This window comes from Cherax quadricarinatus, chromosome 55, assembly GCF_038502225.1.
Source record: "Cherax quadricarinatus isolate ZL_2023a chromosome 55, ASM3850222v1, whole genome shotgun sequence".
Taxonomy (NCBI): domain Eukaryota; kingdom Metazoa; phylum Arthropoda; class Malacostraca; order Decapoda; family Parastacidae; genus Cherax; species Cherax quadricarinatus.
Window position 1 is genome coordinate 21532436 of NC_091346.1, and position 19430 is coordinate 21551865.

Consider the following 19430-nt stretch of genomic DNA (forward strand, 5'->3'; position numbering starts at 1 on the left):
GTAAGATCCATCCACTGTAAGATCCATCCACTGTAAGATCCATCCACTGTAAGATCCATCCACTGTAAGATCCATCCACTGTAAGATCCATCCACTGTAAGATCCATCCACTGTAAGATCCACTGTAAGGTCCATCCACTGTAATCCACTGTATGATCCATCCACTGTAAGATCCATCCACTGTAAGATCCATCCACTGTAAGATCCATCCACTGTAAGATCCATCCACTGTAAGATCCATCCACTGTAAGATCCATCCACTGTAAGATCCATCCACTGTAAGATCCATCCACTGTAAGGTCCATCCACTGTAAGATCCATCCACTGTAAGATCCATCCACTGTAAGATCCATCCACTGTAAGATCCATCCACTGTAAGATCCATCCACTGTAAGATCCATCCACTGTAAGATCCATCCACTGTAAGATCCATCCACTGTAAGATCCATCCACTGTAAGGTCCATCCACTGTAAGATCCATCCACTGTAAGATCCATCCACTGTAAGATCCATCCACTGTAAGATCCATCCACTGTAAGATCCATCCACTGTAAGATCCATCCACTGTAAGATCCATCCACTGTAAGGTCCATCCACTGTAAGGTCCATCCACTGTAAGATCCATCCACTGTAAGATCCATCCACTGTAAGGTCCATCCACTGTAAGATCCATCCACTGTAAGATCCATCCACTGTAAGATCCATCCACTGTAAGGTCCATCCACTGTAAGGTCCATCCACTGTAAGGTCCATCCACTGTAAGATCTGTAAGATCCATCCACTGTAAGATCCATCCACTGTAAGGTCCATCCACTGTAAGGTCCATCTGTAAGATCCATCCACTGTGAGGTCCATCCACTGTAAGGTCCATCCACCATCTGTAAGATCCTGTATCCACTGTAAGATCCATCCACTGTAAGATCCATCCACTGTAAGGTAAGGTCCATCCATCCACTGTAAGATCCATCCACTGTAAGGTTCATCCACTGTAAGATCCATCCACTGTAAGGTCCATCAACTGTAAGATCCATCCACTGTAAGGTTCATCCACTGTAAGATCCATCCACTGTAAGATCCATCCACTGTAAGGTCCATCAACTGTAAGATCCATCCACTGTAAGATCCATCCACTGTAAGGTTCATCCACTGTAAGATCCATCCACTGTAAGGTCCATCAACTGTAAGATCCATCCACTGTAAGGTCCATCCACTGTAAGGTCCATCCACTGTAAGATCCATCCACTGTAAGATCCATCCACTGTAAGATCCATCCACTGTAAGATCCATCCACTGTAAGATCCATCCACTGTAAGATCCATCCACTGTAAGATCCATCCACTGTAAGATCCATCCACTGTAAGATCCATCAACTGTAAGATCCATCCACTGTAAGATCCATCCACTGTAAGATCCATCCACTGTAAGGTCCATCCACTGTAAGGTCCATCCACTGTAAGGTCCATCCACTGTAAGATCCATCCACTGTAAGGTCCATCCACTGTAAGATCCATCCACTGTAAGGTCCATCAACTGTAAGGTCCATGTAAGATCCATCCACTGTAAGGTCCATCCACTGTAAGGTCCATCCACTGTAAGATCCATCCACTGTAAGATCCATCAACTGTCCATCCACTGAAAGCTCCATCCACTGTAAGATCCATCCACTGTAAGATCCATCCACTGTAAGATCCATCCACTGTAAGATCCATCCACTGTAAGATCCATCCACTGTAAGATCCATCCTGTACTGTAAGATCCATCCACTGTAAGATCCATCCACTGTAAGGTCCATCCACTGTAAGATCCATCCACTGTAAGGTCCATCCACTGTAAGATCCATCCACTGTAAGATCCATCCACTGTCCATCCACTGTAAGATCCATCCACTGTAAGGTCCATCCACTGCAAGATCCATCCACTGTAAGATCCATCCACTGTAAGATCCATCCACTGTAAGATCCATCCACTGTAAGATCCATCCACTGTAAGATCCATCAACTGTCCATCCACTGTAAGGTCCATCCACTGTAAGGTCCATCAACTGTAAGATCCATCCACTGTAAGATCCATCCACTGTAAGATCCATCAACTGTAAGGTCCATCAACTGTAAGATCCATCCACTGTAAGATCCATCAACTGTAAGATCCATCCACTGTAAGATCCATCCACTGTAAGGTTCATCCACTGTAAGATCCATCCACTGTAAGGTCCATCAACTGTAAGATCCATCCACTGTAAGGTTCATCCACTGTAAGATCCATCCACTGTAAGGTCCATCCACTGTAAGGTCCATCCACTGTAAGGTCCATCCACTGTAAGGTCCATCCACTGTAAGGTCCATCAACTGTAAGGTCCATCCACTGTAAGATCCATCCACTGTAAGGTCCATCCACTGTAAGATCCATCCACTGTAAGATCCATCCACTGTAAGATCCATCCACTGTAAGATCCATCCACTGTAAGATCCATCCACTGTAAGATCCATCCACTGTAAGGTCCATCAACTGTAAGGTCCATCCACTGTAAGATCCATCCACTGTAAGATCCATCCACTGTAAGATCCATCCACTGTAAGATCCATCCACTGTAAGATCCATCCACTGTAAGATCCATCAACTGTAAGATCCATCCACTGTAAGATCCATCAACTGTAAGATCCATCCACTGTAAGATCCATCCACTGCAAGGTCCATCCACTGTAAGATCCATCCACTGTAAGATCCATCCACTGTAAGGTCCATCCACTGTAAGGTCCATCAACTGTAAGATCCATCCACTGTAAGATCCATCCACTGTAAGATCCATCCACTGTAAGATCCATCCACTGTAAGGTCCATCCACTGTAAGATCCATCCACTGTAAGGTCCATCCACTGTAAGATCCATCCACTGTAAGATCCATCCACTGTAAGATCCATCCACTGTAAGGTCCATCCACTGTAAGATCCATCCACTGTAAGATCCATCCACTGTAAGGTCCATCCACTGTAAGATCCATCCACTGTAAGTAAGGTCCATCCACTGTAAGATCCATCCACTGTAAGATCCATCCACTGTAAGATAAGGTCCATCCACTGTAAGATCCATCCACTGTAAGATCCATCAACTGTAAGATCCATCCATCCACTGTAAGATCCATCCACTGTAAGGTCCATCCACTGTAAGATCCATCCTGTAAGATCCATCCACTGTAAGATCCATCAACTGTACCATCAACTGTCCATCCACTGTAAGGTCCATCCACTGTAAGATCCATCTACTGTAAGGTCCATCCACTGTAAGATCCATCCACTGTAAGGTCCATCCACTGTAAGGTCCATCCACTGTAAGGTCCATCCACTGTAAGATCCATCCACTGTAAGGTCCATCCACTGTAAGGTCCATCCACTGTAAGGTCCATCCACTGTAAGATCCATCCACTGTAAGATCCATCCACTGTAAGGTCCATCCACTGTAAGATCCATCAACTGTAAGATCCATCCACTGTAAGGTCCATCCACTGTAAGGTCCATCCACTGCAAGGTCCATCCACTGAAAGGTCCATCCACTGTAAGGTCCATCCACTGTAAGATCCATCCACTGTAAGGTCCATCCACTGTAAGATCCATCCACTGTAAGATCCATCCACTGTAAGGTCCATCCACTGTAAGGTCCATCCACTGTAAGGTCCATCCACTGTAAGGTCCATCCACTGTAAGATCCATCCACTGTAAGATCCATCCACTGTAAGGTCCATCCACTGTAAGATCCATCCACTGTAAGATCCATCCACTGTAAGATCCATCCACTGCAAGGTCCATCAACTGTAAGGTCCATCAACTGCAAGATCCATCCACTGTAAGGTCCATCCACTGTAAGATCCATCAACTGTAAGATCCATCCACTGTAAGGTCCATCCACTGTAAGATCCATCCACTGTAAGATCCATCCACTGTAAGATCCATCAACTGCAAGGTCCATCAACTGTAAGGTCCATCAACTGTAAGGTCCATCCACTGTAAGATCCATCCACTGTAAGATCCATCCACTGTAAGATCCATCCACTGCAAGGTCCATCCACTGTAAGATCCATCCACTGTAAGGTTCATCCACTGTAAGATCCATCCACTGTAAAGTTCATCCACTGTAAGGTCCATCAACTGTAAGATCCATCCACTGTAAGGTCCATCAACTGTAAGATCCATCCACTGTAAGATCCATCCACTGTAAGGTCCATCCACTGTAAGATCCATCCACTGTAAGGTCCATCCACTGTAAGATCCATCCACTGTAAGATCCATCCACTGTAAGGTCCATCCACTGTAAGATCCATCCACTGTAAGGTCCATCCACTGTAAGATCCATCCACTGCAAGGTCCATCAACTGTAAGATCCATCCACTGTAAGATCCATCCACTGTAAGATCCATCCACTGTAAGGTCCATCCACTGTAAGATCCATCCACTGTAAGGTCCATCCACTGTAAGATCCATCCACTGCAAGGTCCATCAACTGTAAGATCCATCCACTGTAAGATCCATCTTCATGTAAGCCAGCAACTCATTATATGAAAACATAAGATAAAAACAAAAATCCTCTGAAGCAGTCTGGGAGATAATCTCTCACAAATTTCCAAGTCATCCAGGTGGAAATAAGCAGGTAGGTTAAGTCTCCAGTATCTCCCACCAGTCTGTAACTGGCTCCCTCGTCTGCTCTCACTCTCTTCCAGTATCGCCCACCAGTCTACCAGTCTGTAACTGACTCCCTCGTCTGCTCTCACTCTCTTCAAGTATCGCCCACCAGTATACCAGTCTGTAACTGGCTCCCTCGTCTGCTCTCACTCTCTTCCAGTATCGCCCACCAGTATACCAGTCTGTAACTGACTCCCTCGTCTGCTCTCACTCTTCCAGTATCGCCCACCAGTCTACCAGTCTGTAACTGACTCCCTCGTCTGCTCTCACTCTCTTCCAGTATCGCCCACCAGTATACCAGTCTGTAACTGGCTCCCTCGTCTGCTCTCACTCTCTTCCAGTATCGCCCACCAGTCTACCAGTCTGTAACTGACTCCCTCGTCTGCTCTCACTCTCTTCCAGTATCGCCCACCAGTATACCAGTCTGTAACTGGCTCCCTCGTCTGCTCTCACTCTCTTCCAGTATCGCCCACCAGTCTACCAGTCTGTAACTGACTCCCTCGTCTGCTCTCACTCTCTTCCAGTATCGCCCACCAGTATACCAGTCTGTAACTGGCTCCCTCGTCTGCTCTCACTCTCTTCCAGTATCGCCCACCAGTCTACCAGTCTGTAACTGACTCCCTCGTCTGCTCTCACTCTCTTCCAGTATCGCCCACCAGTATACCAGTCTGTAACTGACTCCCTCGTCTGCTCTCACTCTTCCAGTATCGCCCACCAGTCTACCAGTCTGTAACTGACTCCCTCGTCTGCTCTCACTCTCTTCCAGTATCGCCCACCAGTATACCAGTCTGTAACTGGCTCCCTCGTCTGCTCTCACTCTCTTCCAGTATCGCCCACCAGTATACCAGTCTGTAACTGACTCCCTCGTCTGCTTTCACTCTTCCAGTATCGCCCACCAGTCTACCAGTCTGTAACTGGCTCCCTCGTCTGCTCTCACTCTCTTCCAGTATCGCCCACCAGTATACCAGTCTGTAACTGACTCCCTCGTCTGCTCTCACTCTCTTCCAGTATCGCCCACCAGTATACCAGTCTGTAACTGACTCCCTCGTCTGCTCTCACTCTTCCAGTATCGCCCACCAGTGTACCAGTCTGTAACTGACTCCCTCGTCTGCTCTCACTCTTCCAGTATCGCCCACCAGTATACCAGTCTGTAACTGACTCCCTCGTCTGCTCTCACTCTCTTCCAGTATCGCCCACCAGTGTACCAGTCTGTAACTGACTCCCTCGTCTGCTCTCACTCTCTTCCAGTATCGCCCACCAGTATACCAGTCTGTAACTGACTCCCTCGTCTGCTCTCACTCTCTTCCAGTATCGCCCACCAGTGTACCAGTCTGTAACTGACTCCCTCGTCTGCTCTCACTCTTCCAGTATCGCCCACCAGTCTACCAGTCTGTAACTGACTCCCTCGTCTGCTCTCACTCTCTTCCAGTATCGCCCACCAGTCTACCAGTCTGTAACTGACTCCCTCGTCTACTCTCACTCTCTTCCAGTATCGCCCACCAGTCTACCAGTCTGTAACTGACTCCCTCGTCTGCTCTCACTCTCTTCCAGTATCGCCCACCAGTATACCAGTCTGTAACTGGCTCCCTCGTCTGCTCTCACTCTCTTCCAGTATCGCCCACCAGTATACCAGTCTGTAACTGACTCCCTCGTCTGCTCTCACTCTCTTCCAGTATCGCCCACCAGTCTACCAGTCTGTAACTGACTCCCTCGTCTGCTCTCACTCTCTTCCAGTATCGCCCACCAGTCTACCAGTCTGTAACTGACTCCCTCGTCTGCTCTCACTCTCTTCCAGTATCGCCCACCAGTCTACCAGTCTGTAACTGGCTCCCTCGTCTGCTCTCACTCTCTTCCAGTATCGCCCACCAGTCTACCAGTCTGTAACTGGCTCCCTCGTCTGCTCTCACTCATTCTCTTCCAGGAAAACATTATGTGCTTTGAGGAATATATATTTTCGGATGTCCTGGTATTTGGTTCTTATCAGTTTGTGCTCCTCAGAAATGTAATATAATAGTAAGTAAAAAGAGAAGAAATATTTTTTTAATGACGTTAAGTTGCATTATTAAAATACCGGTTTAATGAGATATTGTGGTCATTTTATGTATCATTTAATAATATAATTAGTATAAAAACGTCAAATTATAATTTCGATATATTTTTTTCAGTGCAAAATTCTGATACCAATTTTTGATGTTTGTTTGTATTCTAAATGGTGTGGAGGGGTAAGCCAGCGGAAGGCCTCGGTCAGATGACCAAAAGCCCCAGCTGCGGTCACCATATGACTTAAAACCCGTGTCAGGAAACACTTGTCCTGTTTCCTCACCAATCTTACCTAAGCTAAGCTTCATTCATTCCTCTCATGTCTCACCCCTCGTGAGTCCTACCCATGAGTAAGTCAGTTTTGTTACTCAACGGTAACGGGTCATTTAAATGGTTAACACCTGGGAGAGGAAACTCTTCTTCTGTTGGCTAACCCGTGAAATATCAACACTGTATATTGATAAGTAAGTTACCCGTTGTCAAAGGTGCTTGTCGATAGATGATTACGTATTGTGTATCATTTATTGACGAGCTATCGTGTACTTACTGGCGAGCTATCGTGTACTTACTGGCGAGCTATCGTGTACTTATTGACGAGATATCGTGTACTTACTGACGAGATATCGTGTACTTACTGGCGAGCTATCGTGTACTTATTGTCGAGATATCGTGTACTTACTGACGAGCTATCGTGTACTTACTGACGAGCTATCGTGTACTTATTGACGAGATATCGTGTACTTACTGACGAGCTATCGTGTACTTATTGACGAGATATCGTGTACTTACTGGCGAGCTATCGTGTACTTATTGACGAGATATCGTGTACTTACTGACGAGCTATCGTGTACTTACTGACGAGCTATCGTGTACTTACTGGCGAGCTATCGTGTACTTATTGTCGAGATATCGTGTACTTACTGACGAGATATCGTGTACTTACTGACGAGATATCGTGTACTTACTGGCGAGCTATCGTGTACTTATTGACGAGATATCGTGTACTTACTGACGAGATATCGTGTACTTACTGACGAGCTATCGTGTACTTACTGGCGAGCTATCGTGTACTTATTGTCGAGATATCGTGTACTTACTGACGAGATATCGTGTACTTACTGACGAGATATCGTGTACTTACTGACGAGCTATCGTGTACTTACTGACGAGCTATCGTGTACTTACTGGCGAGCTATCGTGTACTTATTGTCGAGATATCGTGTACTTACTGACGAGATATCGTGTACTTACTGACGAGATATCGTGTACTTACTGACGAGATATCGTGTACTTACTGACGAGCTATCGTGTACTTACTGACGAGCTATCGTGTACTTACTGACGAGATATAGTGTACTTACTGACGAGATATCGTGTACTTACTGACGAGCTATCGTGTACTTACTGACGAGCTATCGTGTACTTACTGACGAGCTATCGTGTACTTACTGACGAACTATCGTGTACTTACTGACGAGATATCGTGTACTTACTGACGAGATATCGTGTACTTACTGACGAGATATCGTGTACTTACTGACGAGATATCGTGTACTTACTTACGAGATATCGTGTACTTACTGAGGAGCTATCGTGTACTTACTGACGAGCTATCGTGTACTTACTGACGAGATATCGTGTACTTACTGACGAGATATCGTGTACTTACTGACGAGATATCGTGTACTTACTGACGAGCTATCGTGTACTTACTGACGAGCTATCGTGTACTTACTGGCGAGCTATCGTGTACTTACTGACGAGATATCGTGTACTTACTGACGAGATATCGTGTAATTACTGACGAGATATCGTGTACTTACTGACGAGCTATCGTGTACTTACTGGCGAGCTATCGTGTACTTACTGACGAGATATCGTGTACTTACTGACGAGATATCGTGTACTTACTGACGAGATATCGTGTACTTACTGACGAGCTATCGTGTACTTACTGGCGAGCTATCGTGTACTTACTGACGAGATATCGTGTACTTACTGACGAGATATCGTGTACTTACTGACGAGATATCGTGTACTTACTGACGAGCTATCGTGTACCTACTGGCGAGCTATCGTGTACTTACTGACGAGCTATCGTGTACTTACTGACGAGCTATCGTGTACTTACTGACGAGCTATCGTGTACTTACTGGCGAGCTATCGTGTACTTACTGGCGAGCTATCGTGTACTTACTGGCGAGCTATCGTTTACTTACTGACGAGCTATCGTGTACTTACTGACGAGCTATCGTGTACTTACTGACGAGCTATCGTGTACTTACTGGCGAGCTATCGTGTACTTACTGGCGAGCTATCGTGTACTTATTGTCGAGATATCGTGTACTTACTGACGAGATATCGTGTACTTACTGACGAGATATCGTGTACTTACTGACGAGATATCGTGTACTTACTGACGAGCTATCGTGTACTTACTGACTAGCTATCGTGTACTTACTGGCGAGCTATCGTGTACTTATTGTCGAGATATCGTGTACTTACTGACGAGATATCGTGTACTTACTGACGAGATATCGTGTACTTACTGACGAGATATCGTGTACTTACTGACGAGCTATCGTGTACTTACTGACGAGCTATCGTGTACTTACTGACGAGATATAGTGTACTTACTGACGAGATATCGTGTACTTACTGACGAGCTATCGTGTACTTACTGACGAGCTATCGTGTACTTACTGACGAGCTATCGTGTACTTACTGACGAACTATCGTGTACTTACTGACGAGATATCGTGTACTTACTGACGAGATATCGTGTACTTACTGACGAGATATCGTGTACTTACTGACGAGATATCGTGTACTTACTTACGAGATATCGTGTACTTACTGAGGAGCTATCGTGTACTTACTGACGAGCTATCGTGTACTTACTGACGAGATATCGTGTACTTACTGACGAGATATCGTGTACTTACTGACGAGATATCGTGTACTTACTGACGAGCTATCGTGTACTTACTGACGAGCTATCGTGTACTTACTGGCGAGCTATCGTGTACTTACTGACGAGATATCGTGTACTTACTGACGAGATATCGTGTATTTACTGACGAGATATCGTGTACTTACTGACGAGCTATCGTGTACTTACTGGCGAGCTATCGTGTACTTACTGACGAGATATCGTGTACTTACTGACGAGATATCGTGTACTTACTGACGAGATATCGTGTACTTACTGACGAGCTATCGTGTACTTACTGGCGAGCTATCGTGTACTTACTGACGAGATATCGTGTACTTACTGACGAGATATCGTGTACTTACTGACGAGATATCGTGTACTTACTGACGAGCTATCGTGTACCTACTGGCGAGCTATCGTGTACTTACTGACGAGCTATCGTGTACTTACTGACGAGCTATCGTGTACTTACTGACGAGCTATCGTGTACTTACTGGCGAGCTATCGTGTACTTACTGGCGAGCTATCGTGTACTTACTGGCGAGCTATCGTTTTACTTACTGTACTTACTGAGCTATCGTGTACTTACTGACGAGCTATCGTGTACTTACTGACGAGCTATCGTGTACTTACTGGCGAGCTATCGTGTACTTACTGGCGAGCTATCGTGTACTTACTGACGAGCTATCGTGTACTTACTGACGTGTATTACTTACGAGCTATCGTGTACTTACTGGCGAGCTATCGTGTACTTACTGGCGAGCTATCGTGTACTTACTGGCGAGCTATCGTGTACTTACTGACGAGCTATCGTGTACTTACTGACTTACTGGCGAGCTATCGTGTACTTACTGACGAGCTATCGTGTACTTACTGGCGAGCTATCGACTTACTGCTATCGTGTACTTACTGACGAGCGAGAGCTATCGTGTACTTACTGAGCTATCGACTTACTGCTATCGTGTACTTACTGGCGAGCTATCGACTTACTGACTATCGTGTACTTACTGGCGACTTACTGACTATCGTGTACTTACTGACTATCGAGCTATCGTGTACTTACTGACGAGCTATCGTGTACTTACTGGCGAGCTATCGTGTACTTACTGAGCTATCGAGCGAGCTATCGTGTACTTACTGACGAGCTATCGTGTACTTACTGGCGAGCTATCGTGTACTTACTTACGAGCTCTCGTGTACTTACTGGCGAGCTATCGTGTACTTACTGGCGAGCTATCGAGACTATCGTGTACTTACTGACGACTTACTGGCTATCGTGTACTTACTGACGAGCTATCGTGTACTTACTGACGAGCTATCGAGCGAGCTATCGTGTACTTACTGACGAGCTATCGTGTACTTACTGACGAGCTATCGTGTACTTACTGGCGAGCTATCGTGTACTTACTGACGAGCTATCGTGTACTTACTGACGAGCTATCGTGTACTTACTGACGAGCTATCGTGTACTTACTGGCGAGCTATCGTGTACTTACTGACGAGCTATCGTGTACTTACTGACGAGCTATCGTGTACTTACTGGCGAGCTATCGTGTACTTACTGGCGAGCTATCGTGTACTTACTGACGAGCTATCGTGTACTTACTGACGAGCTATCGTGTACTTACTGACGAGCTATCGTGTACTTACTGGCGAGCTATCGTGTACTTACTGACGAGCTATCGTGTACTTACTGACGAACTATCGTGTACTTACTGGCGAGCTATCGTGTACTTACTGACGAGCTATCGTGTACTTACTGGCGAGCTATCGTGTACTTACTGGCGAGCTATCGTGTACTTACTGGCGAGCTATCGTACACTGTTTTTAAAAACACGTGTGTGTATGTTTGTACAAATCACATATGATCACAAAAATATCCAACCACAACTCATCTTCCCACTCATTACCACAACTACCACCATCGTCATCTACCACCATCGCCATCTACCACAACTACCACCATCGCAGTCTACCACTACCACCATCGTCGTCTACCACAACTACCACCATCACTGTCTACCACAACTACCACCATCACCATCTACCACAACTACCACCATCGCTGCTGTCAAAGTACAAAGTAATCTCTTTTTTGCATATACAACGTTATCAGACATAAATAAACAACGTTCGTCAACAATCTAACCAAAGTTAGGTAAGACACATATGCAACAGTTAGGTATCTTTATTATGAAACGTTTCGCCTACACAGTAGGCTTCTTCAGTCGAGTACAGAAAAGTTGATAGAAGCAGAAGAACATAAGAACATAAGAACGAAGGAACACTGCAGAAGGCCTACTGGCCCATGCGAGGCAGGTCCAAGTCTCCTACCGGAAGAAGAAGGCTACTGAAGAAGCCTACTGTGTAGGCGAAACGTTTCGAAATAAAGATACCTAACTGTTGCATATGTGTCTTACCTAACAATCTGTCGGTATTTTATACCATTTTAATGTTCAATCTAACCAAAACATGAACACAACATGACGTTGATACCACACTGTCTCCATCCACTCATTTTACATAAAAAAAAAAAACTGAAATATAAAAAATCTCAATGTTCAGTTTTATTTCGTATTTTGACCGTGGTATTTTTTTTATTTGCAACCATGTGATTTCTTCCATTTATTCTACAGGATATACTGCATATATCTTCCTATAATAATTGTATATACAGGATATATACACCAAGAGGTGCATCTCTGTGTATATACACAGAGTTTAATCTCTATTTTTGGGAACATACTTGACTGGTGGTGAACAGGTGATATGAGGCCTTAACGACGCTCATGAAATAAACAGATTTTAAACCTACATGTGACCAATGACAACATAAGAACATAAAAAAGGAGCACTGTGGAAGGCCTACTGTCCCATGCTAGGCAGATCCAGGTAACCTACTGGCCCGAGCTACTGACCGAAGCCAGTCAGATCCAGGTCATATCTACTTAAGGATAGAGAACATCACACCTAAGTTATCATGTATCGTCTGTATAGTAACGTGTGATGCTTTAATTTTCCAGCTTTACATGCCCAGCTCTCGACACATCATGAGGTATTTCTACCAGCTCTGAAGCCAAGCCTTCTGCTATACACTCCTGACTTTCAACTATCTAGATTCTAGACCAAGACAGGGATAGTGAGGTTATAGGTCGCCCCGGGAGAATAGTATCAGCAAGGACTGCAAGGTCTTCTGGTATATGTCTTTCCTAATTCCATATTACTGTGGCTATTGTCACCACTACGACTACCATTACCACAAACACCGGTCATTATCACTATAGCCACTACTGCCACTACCATTACTACCACCACCACTAACACTGTTACCTCCACCACTACCACTACTACCACTACTATCACTACCACCATTACTATCACTACCACCATCACAACTACCACCACTACTACCACCATTACTTTACCACCACTACTTCCACTACCACCACTACCACTACCACTATTACCACAAACACTACTACCACACTACCACCACCACTACCACTACCACCATCGTCGCAGTCACCACCATCACTGGTTCTACCACTTTTTCTCACCTCGGGAGTTTATAATTAGTGACTGATGGAGGCAGGAACGTGATAGCGGTCACCTGTGTGTGTGTGTGTGTGTGTGTGTGTGTGTGTGTGTGTGTGTGTGTGTGTGTGTGTGTGTGTGTGTGTGTGTGTACTGAACACTCTTGGAGAGTGTGAAGAGAACTGACACAGTACGACAACTGAGACGTGAACAAGAGCAGGAAGAACAGGAAGGAATAACAAGTGAGAGGACTACAGCAGATGAAGGAATACCAGAGAGGAAGAAAACAAAGCAACTGTCCGGGAAGACGCATTAGAATGGACCAGTGTGACGAGTGGGGTCCCACAAGGATCGCTCCTGGTAATGATTGACTGTGCTGTTACAATCGCAGATGCGAAACTGTGAAACATAATCTGAGAACAATGAAAGGCCTCCAGTGGAGCCACTGGGATGTTAGGAAGTATTTTTTCAGCCTCAAAGTGGCCGGCAAGGGAAATGATTTCGATAAAGAAACGATGGAGGCAGACTAAATGTATAGTTTTAGGAGCAGGTACGATAGAGCCCACGAGTCAACGAGGGAGTGAATCTGGCAACTATCAAGTTGAAAGACGGGGGCCTGGAGTTAAGCCTCGACCCCTGCAACCACAAACAGGTGCACACACACACACACACACACACACACACACACACACACACACACACACACACACACACACACACACACACACACACACACAAACACACATACACACACAGAAGCTGGAGGATCAGGCGCACGTAAAAGGAAGGGCACTGCAATGGATAAGGGAATACCTGACAGGGAGGCAGCAACGAGTCATGGTACGTGAAGAGGTATCACAGTGGGCGCCTGTTACGAGCGGGGTCCCAGAGGGGTCAGTTCTAGGACCAGTGCTATTTTTGATATATGTGAACGACATGATGGAAGGAATAGACTCTGAAGTGTCCCTGTTCGCAGATGACGTGAAGTTGATGAGAAGAATTAAATCGGACGAGGATGAGGCAGGACTGCAAAGAGACCTGGACAGGCTGGACATGTGGTCCAGTAACTGGCTTCTCGAATTCAATCCAGCCAAATGCAAAGTCATGAAGATTGGGGAGGGGCAAAGAAGACCGCAGACAGATTATAGGCTAGGTGGACAAAGACTACAGACCTCACTCAGGGAGAAAGACCTTGAGGTGACCATAACACCGAGCACATCACCGGAGGCACACATCAACCAAATAACCGCTGCAGCATACGGGCGCCTGGCAAACCTGAGAATAGCGTTCTGATACCTTAATAAGGAATCGTTCAAGACACTGTACACTGTGTATGTTAGGCCCATACTGGAGTATGCAGCACCAGTCTGGAACCCACACCTGGTCAAGCACGTCAAGAAGTTAGAGAAAGTACAAAGGTTTGCAACAAGGCTAGTCCCAGAGCTCAAGGGAATGTCGCACGAGGAAAGGTTAAGGGAAATCGGACTGACGACACTGGAGGACAGAAGGGTCAGGGGAGACATGATAACGACATACAAGATACTGCGGGGAATAGACAAGGTGGACAGAGATAGGATGTTCCAGAGAGGGGACACAGGGACAAGGGGTCACAACTGGAAGCTGAAGACTCAGACGAGTCACAGGGACGTTAGGAAGTATTTCTTCAGTCATAGAGTTGTCAGCAAGTGGAATAGCCTAGCAAGTGAAGTAGTGGAGGCAGGAACCATACATAGTTTTAAGAAGAGGTATGACAAAGCTCAGGAAGCAGAGAGAGAGAGGATCCAGTAGCGATCAGTGAAGAGGCGGGGCCAGGAGCTGAGTATCGACCCCTGCAACCACATTAGGTGAGTACAATTAGGTGAGTACACACACACACACACACACACACACACACACACACACAACACACACAACATCTCTCCATGGGTCCTTAGAGAGGGAGCAGGGACACTACGTGTGCCACTAACCAAAATCTTCAACACTTCCCTTGAAACTGGGCAACTACCTGAAGTATAGAAGAAGGCAAATGTAGTCCCCATCTTTAAGAAGGGAGACAGAAATGAAGTACTAAATTATAGACCAGTGTCACTGACATGTATAGTATGCAAAGTCTTGGAAAAGATTATCAGGAGGAGAGTGGTGGAGCACCTGGAGCAGAAAAAGATTATAAACGACAGCCAGCACAGATTCATGGAAGGCAAATCCTGTGTCACAAACCTACTAGAGTTTAACGACAATGTAACTGAAGTAAGAAATGAGAGGGAGGGGTGGGTTGATTGCATTTTCTTGGACTGCAAGAAGGCCTTCGACACAGTTCCTCACAAGAGATTAGTACAGAAGCTAGAGGAACAGGCACGTATAACAGGAAGGGCACTGCAATGGATCAGAGAATACCTAACAGGGAGGCAACAGCGAGTCATGGTCCGTGATGAGGTATCACAGTGGGCGCCAGTGACGAGCGGGGTCCCACAGGGGTCAGTCCTGGGACCAGTGCTATTCTTGGTATATGTGAACAACATGACGGAAGGGATAGACTCAGAAGTGTCCCTGTTTGCAGATGACGTGAAATTAATGAGGAGAATTAAATCAGACGTGGACCAGACAGGTCTACAAAGAGACCTGGACAGGCTGGATGTGTGGTCCAGTAACTGGCTCCTAGAGTTTAACCCCGCCAAATGCAGAATCATGAGGATCGGAGGAGGGCAAAGAAGATCACAGACAGAGTATAGGCTATTAGGCCAACGGCTGCAAACCTCACTCAAGGAGAAAGACCTAGGAGTGAGTATAATACCGAGTACATCGCCAGAAGCACACATTAACCAGATAACTGCTGCGGCATATGGGCGCTTGGCAAACCTGAGAATAGCGTTCCGATACCTCAGTAAGGAATCGTTCAAGACTTTATACACTGTGTACATCAGGCCCATACTGGAGTACGCAGCACCTGTTTGGAACCCACATCTGGTCAAACACGTCAAGAAATTAGAGTGTGCAAAGGTTTGAAACAAGGCTAGTTCCAGAACTAAGGGGAATGTCCTATGAAGAAAGGTTAAGAGAAATCGGTCTGACAACACTGGAGGACAGGAGGGTCAGGGAAGACATAATAACGACATACAAAATACTGCGTGGAATAGACAAGGTGGACAGAGACAGGATGTTCCAGAGATGGGACACAGAAACAACGAGTCACAATTGGAAGCTGAAGACTCAGATGAGTCAAAGGGATGTTAGGAAGTATTTCTTCAGTCATAGAGTAGTTAGGAAGTGGAATAGTCTGGCAAGCGATGTAGTGGAGGCAGGAACTATACGTAGTTTTAATACGAGGTATGATAAAGCTCATGGAGCAGGGGGAGAGAGGACCTAATAGCGGTCGGTGAAGAGGCGGGGCCAGGAGCTGAGCCTCAACCCTTGCATCCACTATTAGGTGAGTACACATAGACAGGAAGTGGAACAGTTTGGGAAGCGATGTAGTGGAGGGAAGATCCATTCATAGTTTTAAGCACAAGTATGATCAAGCTTATGGTGCGGGGAGAGTGACGCAGTAGCGGCCAGTGAAGAGGCGGGGCCAGGAGCTATGACCTGGTGGCTAAAGCTCCCGCTTCACACACGGAGGGCCCGGGTTCGATTCCCGGCGGGTTACCTGGAGGCTACCTGGAGGCTATTCCGGGGGTCAACGCCCCCGCGGCCCGGTCCATGACCAGACCTCCCGATGGATCAGGGCCTGATCAACTAGGCTGTTACTGCTGGCCGCACGCAGTCCAACGTACGAGCAACAGCCCGGCTGATCCGGCACTGACTTTAGGTATCTGTCCGGCTCTCTCTTGAAGGCAGCCAGGAGTTTATTGGCAATTCCCCTAATGCTTGATGGGAGGCTGTTGAACAGTCTTGGGCCCCGGACACTTATGGTGTTTTCCCTTAGTGTACCAATGGCGCCCCTACTTTTTATTGGGGGCATTTTGCATCGCCTGCCCAATCTTTTTCTATCGTAGGGAGTGATTTCTGTGTGCAGATTTGTGTCTATTTCTTCCAGGATTTTCCAAGTGTAGATTATGATATATCTCTCCCTCCTGCGTTCCAACGAGTACAAGTCAAGTGCTTCCAAGCGTACCCAGTAGTTAAGGTGCTTGACAGAACTTATACGTGCAGTAAAGGATCTCTGTACACTCTCTAGATCTGCGATTTCACCTGCTTTGAATGGAGATGTAAATGTACAGCAGTATTCCAGCCTAGAGAGAACAAGTGATTTGAAAAAGATCATTGGCTTGGCATCTCTCGTTTTGAACGTTCTCATTATCCATCCTATCATTTTCTTTGCACGTGCGATCGTGGCACTGTTGTGATCCTTGAAAGTGGAAACATTTCGACTCGTTTCCTTACACCTGTTGTCCTGTTCACCTAGCAGCAAATAGGTACCTGGGTGTTAGTCGACTGGTGTGGTTCGCATCCTGGGGGACAAGATTGAAGACCCCAATGGAAATAAGTTAGACAGTCCTCGATGACGCACTGACTTTCTTGGGTTATCCTGGGTGGCTAACCCTCCGGGGTTAAAAATCCGAACGAAATCTTATCTTATCTTATCTTACGTCTGCAACCACAACTAAGTGAGTACAACTAGGTGAGTACACTAACAAAAACACACACACACACACACACACACACACACACACACACACACACCAACACACACACTAACACATATATACAACAGGCTTAGTGTCTAATCGACATGTGCCTAGGACAAAATGGTAACTAAGAAACACACCCACACACAGAGGGCAGTGGTGTGGTTGATGGTTCCCATCAAACAGTGTATTTTCCCACGAGATGGAGACAAGTGCCCAGGGCGGGAGGGGGAGGAGGACGGGAGGGGGATGGAAAAGTGACTAGGGAAAGGAAGCCTGGGAATCATAGGTAGAGGATGATCAGGATTAGAAAGGAGAGAGTGACGGGGAGAGGATGTGTGAGTGAGGGAGGATGGGTGAGTGTGGGAGGATGGGTGAGTGTGGGAGGATGGGTGAGTGAGAGAGGATGGGTGAGTAAGGGAGGATGTGAGTATGAGAGGATGTGTGAGTGAGGGAGAATGGGTGAGTGGGGGAGGATGTGTACTCACCTATTTGTGGTTGCAGGGGTCGATTCATAGCTCCTGGCCCCGCCTCTTCACTGTTTGTTACTAGGGCTTCTCTCTCTCTCTGCTCCATGAGGTTTATCAAATCTTGACTTAAAACTATGTATGGTTCCCACCTCCACTACATCACTTTCTAGGCTATTCCACTTCCTAACAACTCTGTGACTGAAGAGATACTTCCTAACATCCCTTTGACTCGTCTGAGTTTTCAACTTCCAATTGTGACCTCTTGTGTCTGTGTCCCTTCTCTGGAACATCCCGTCTTTATCCACCTTATCTATTCCGCGCAGTATTTTATGTCGTTATCATGTCTCCCCTGACCCTCCTGTCCTCCAGTGTCGTCAGGCCAATTTCCCTTTACCTTTTTTCGCAGGACAATTCCTTTAGCTTTGGGACTAGTCTTGTTGCAAACCTTTGCACTTCCTTTAATTTCTTGATGTGCTTGACCAGGTGTGATTCCAAACTGGTGCTGCATACTCTGGTATGGGCCTGACGTAAATGGTGTACAGAGTCTTGAACGATTCCTTACTGAGGTATCGGAACGCTATCCTTAGGTTTGCAAAACGCCCGTATGCTCCAGCAGTTATCTGATTGATGTGCACCTCAGGAGATGTGCTCGGTATTATACTCACCCCAAGATCTTTTTCCTTGAGTGAGTTTGCAGCCTTTCTCCACCTAGACTATACTCTGTCTGCGGTCTTCTTTGCCCTTCCCGTATCTTCATGACTTTGCATTTGGCAGGATTAAATTCCAGGAGCCAGTCGCTGGACCAGGCTTGTAGCCTGTCCAGGTCTCTTTGTAGCCCTGCCTGATCCTCGACCGATTTGATTTTCCTCATTAACTTCACATCATCTGCAAACAATGGCACTTCTGAGTCTATCCCTTCCTTTACGTCATTCATATATACCAAAAACAGCACAGGTTTTAGGAGTGACCCCTGTGGAACCCCGCTTGTCACAGGCGCCCACTCTGACACCTCGTCACATACCATGACTCGTTGTTGCCTCCCTGTCAGATATTCTCTGATCCATTGCAGTGCCTTTCCTGTTATGTGTGCCTGATCCACTAGCTTTTGCATTAACCTCTTGTGAGGAACTGTGTCAAAGGCCTTCTTGGAGTCCAAGAA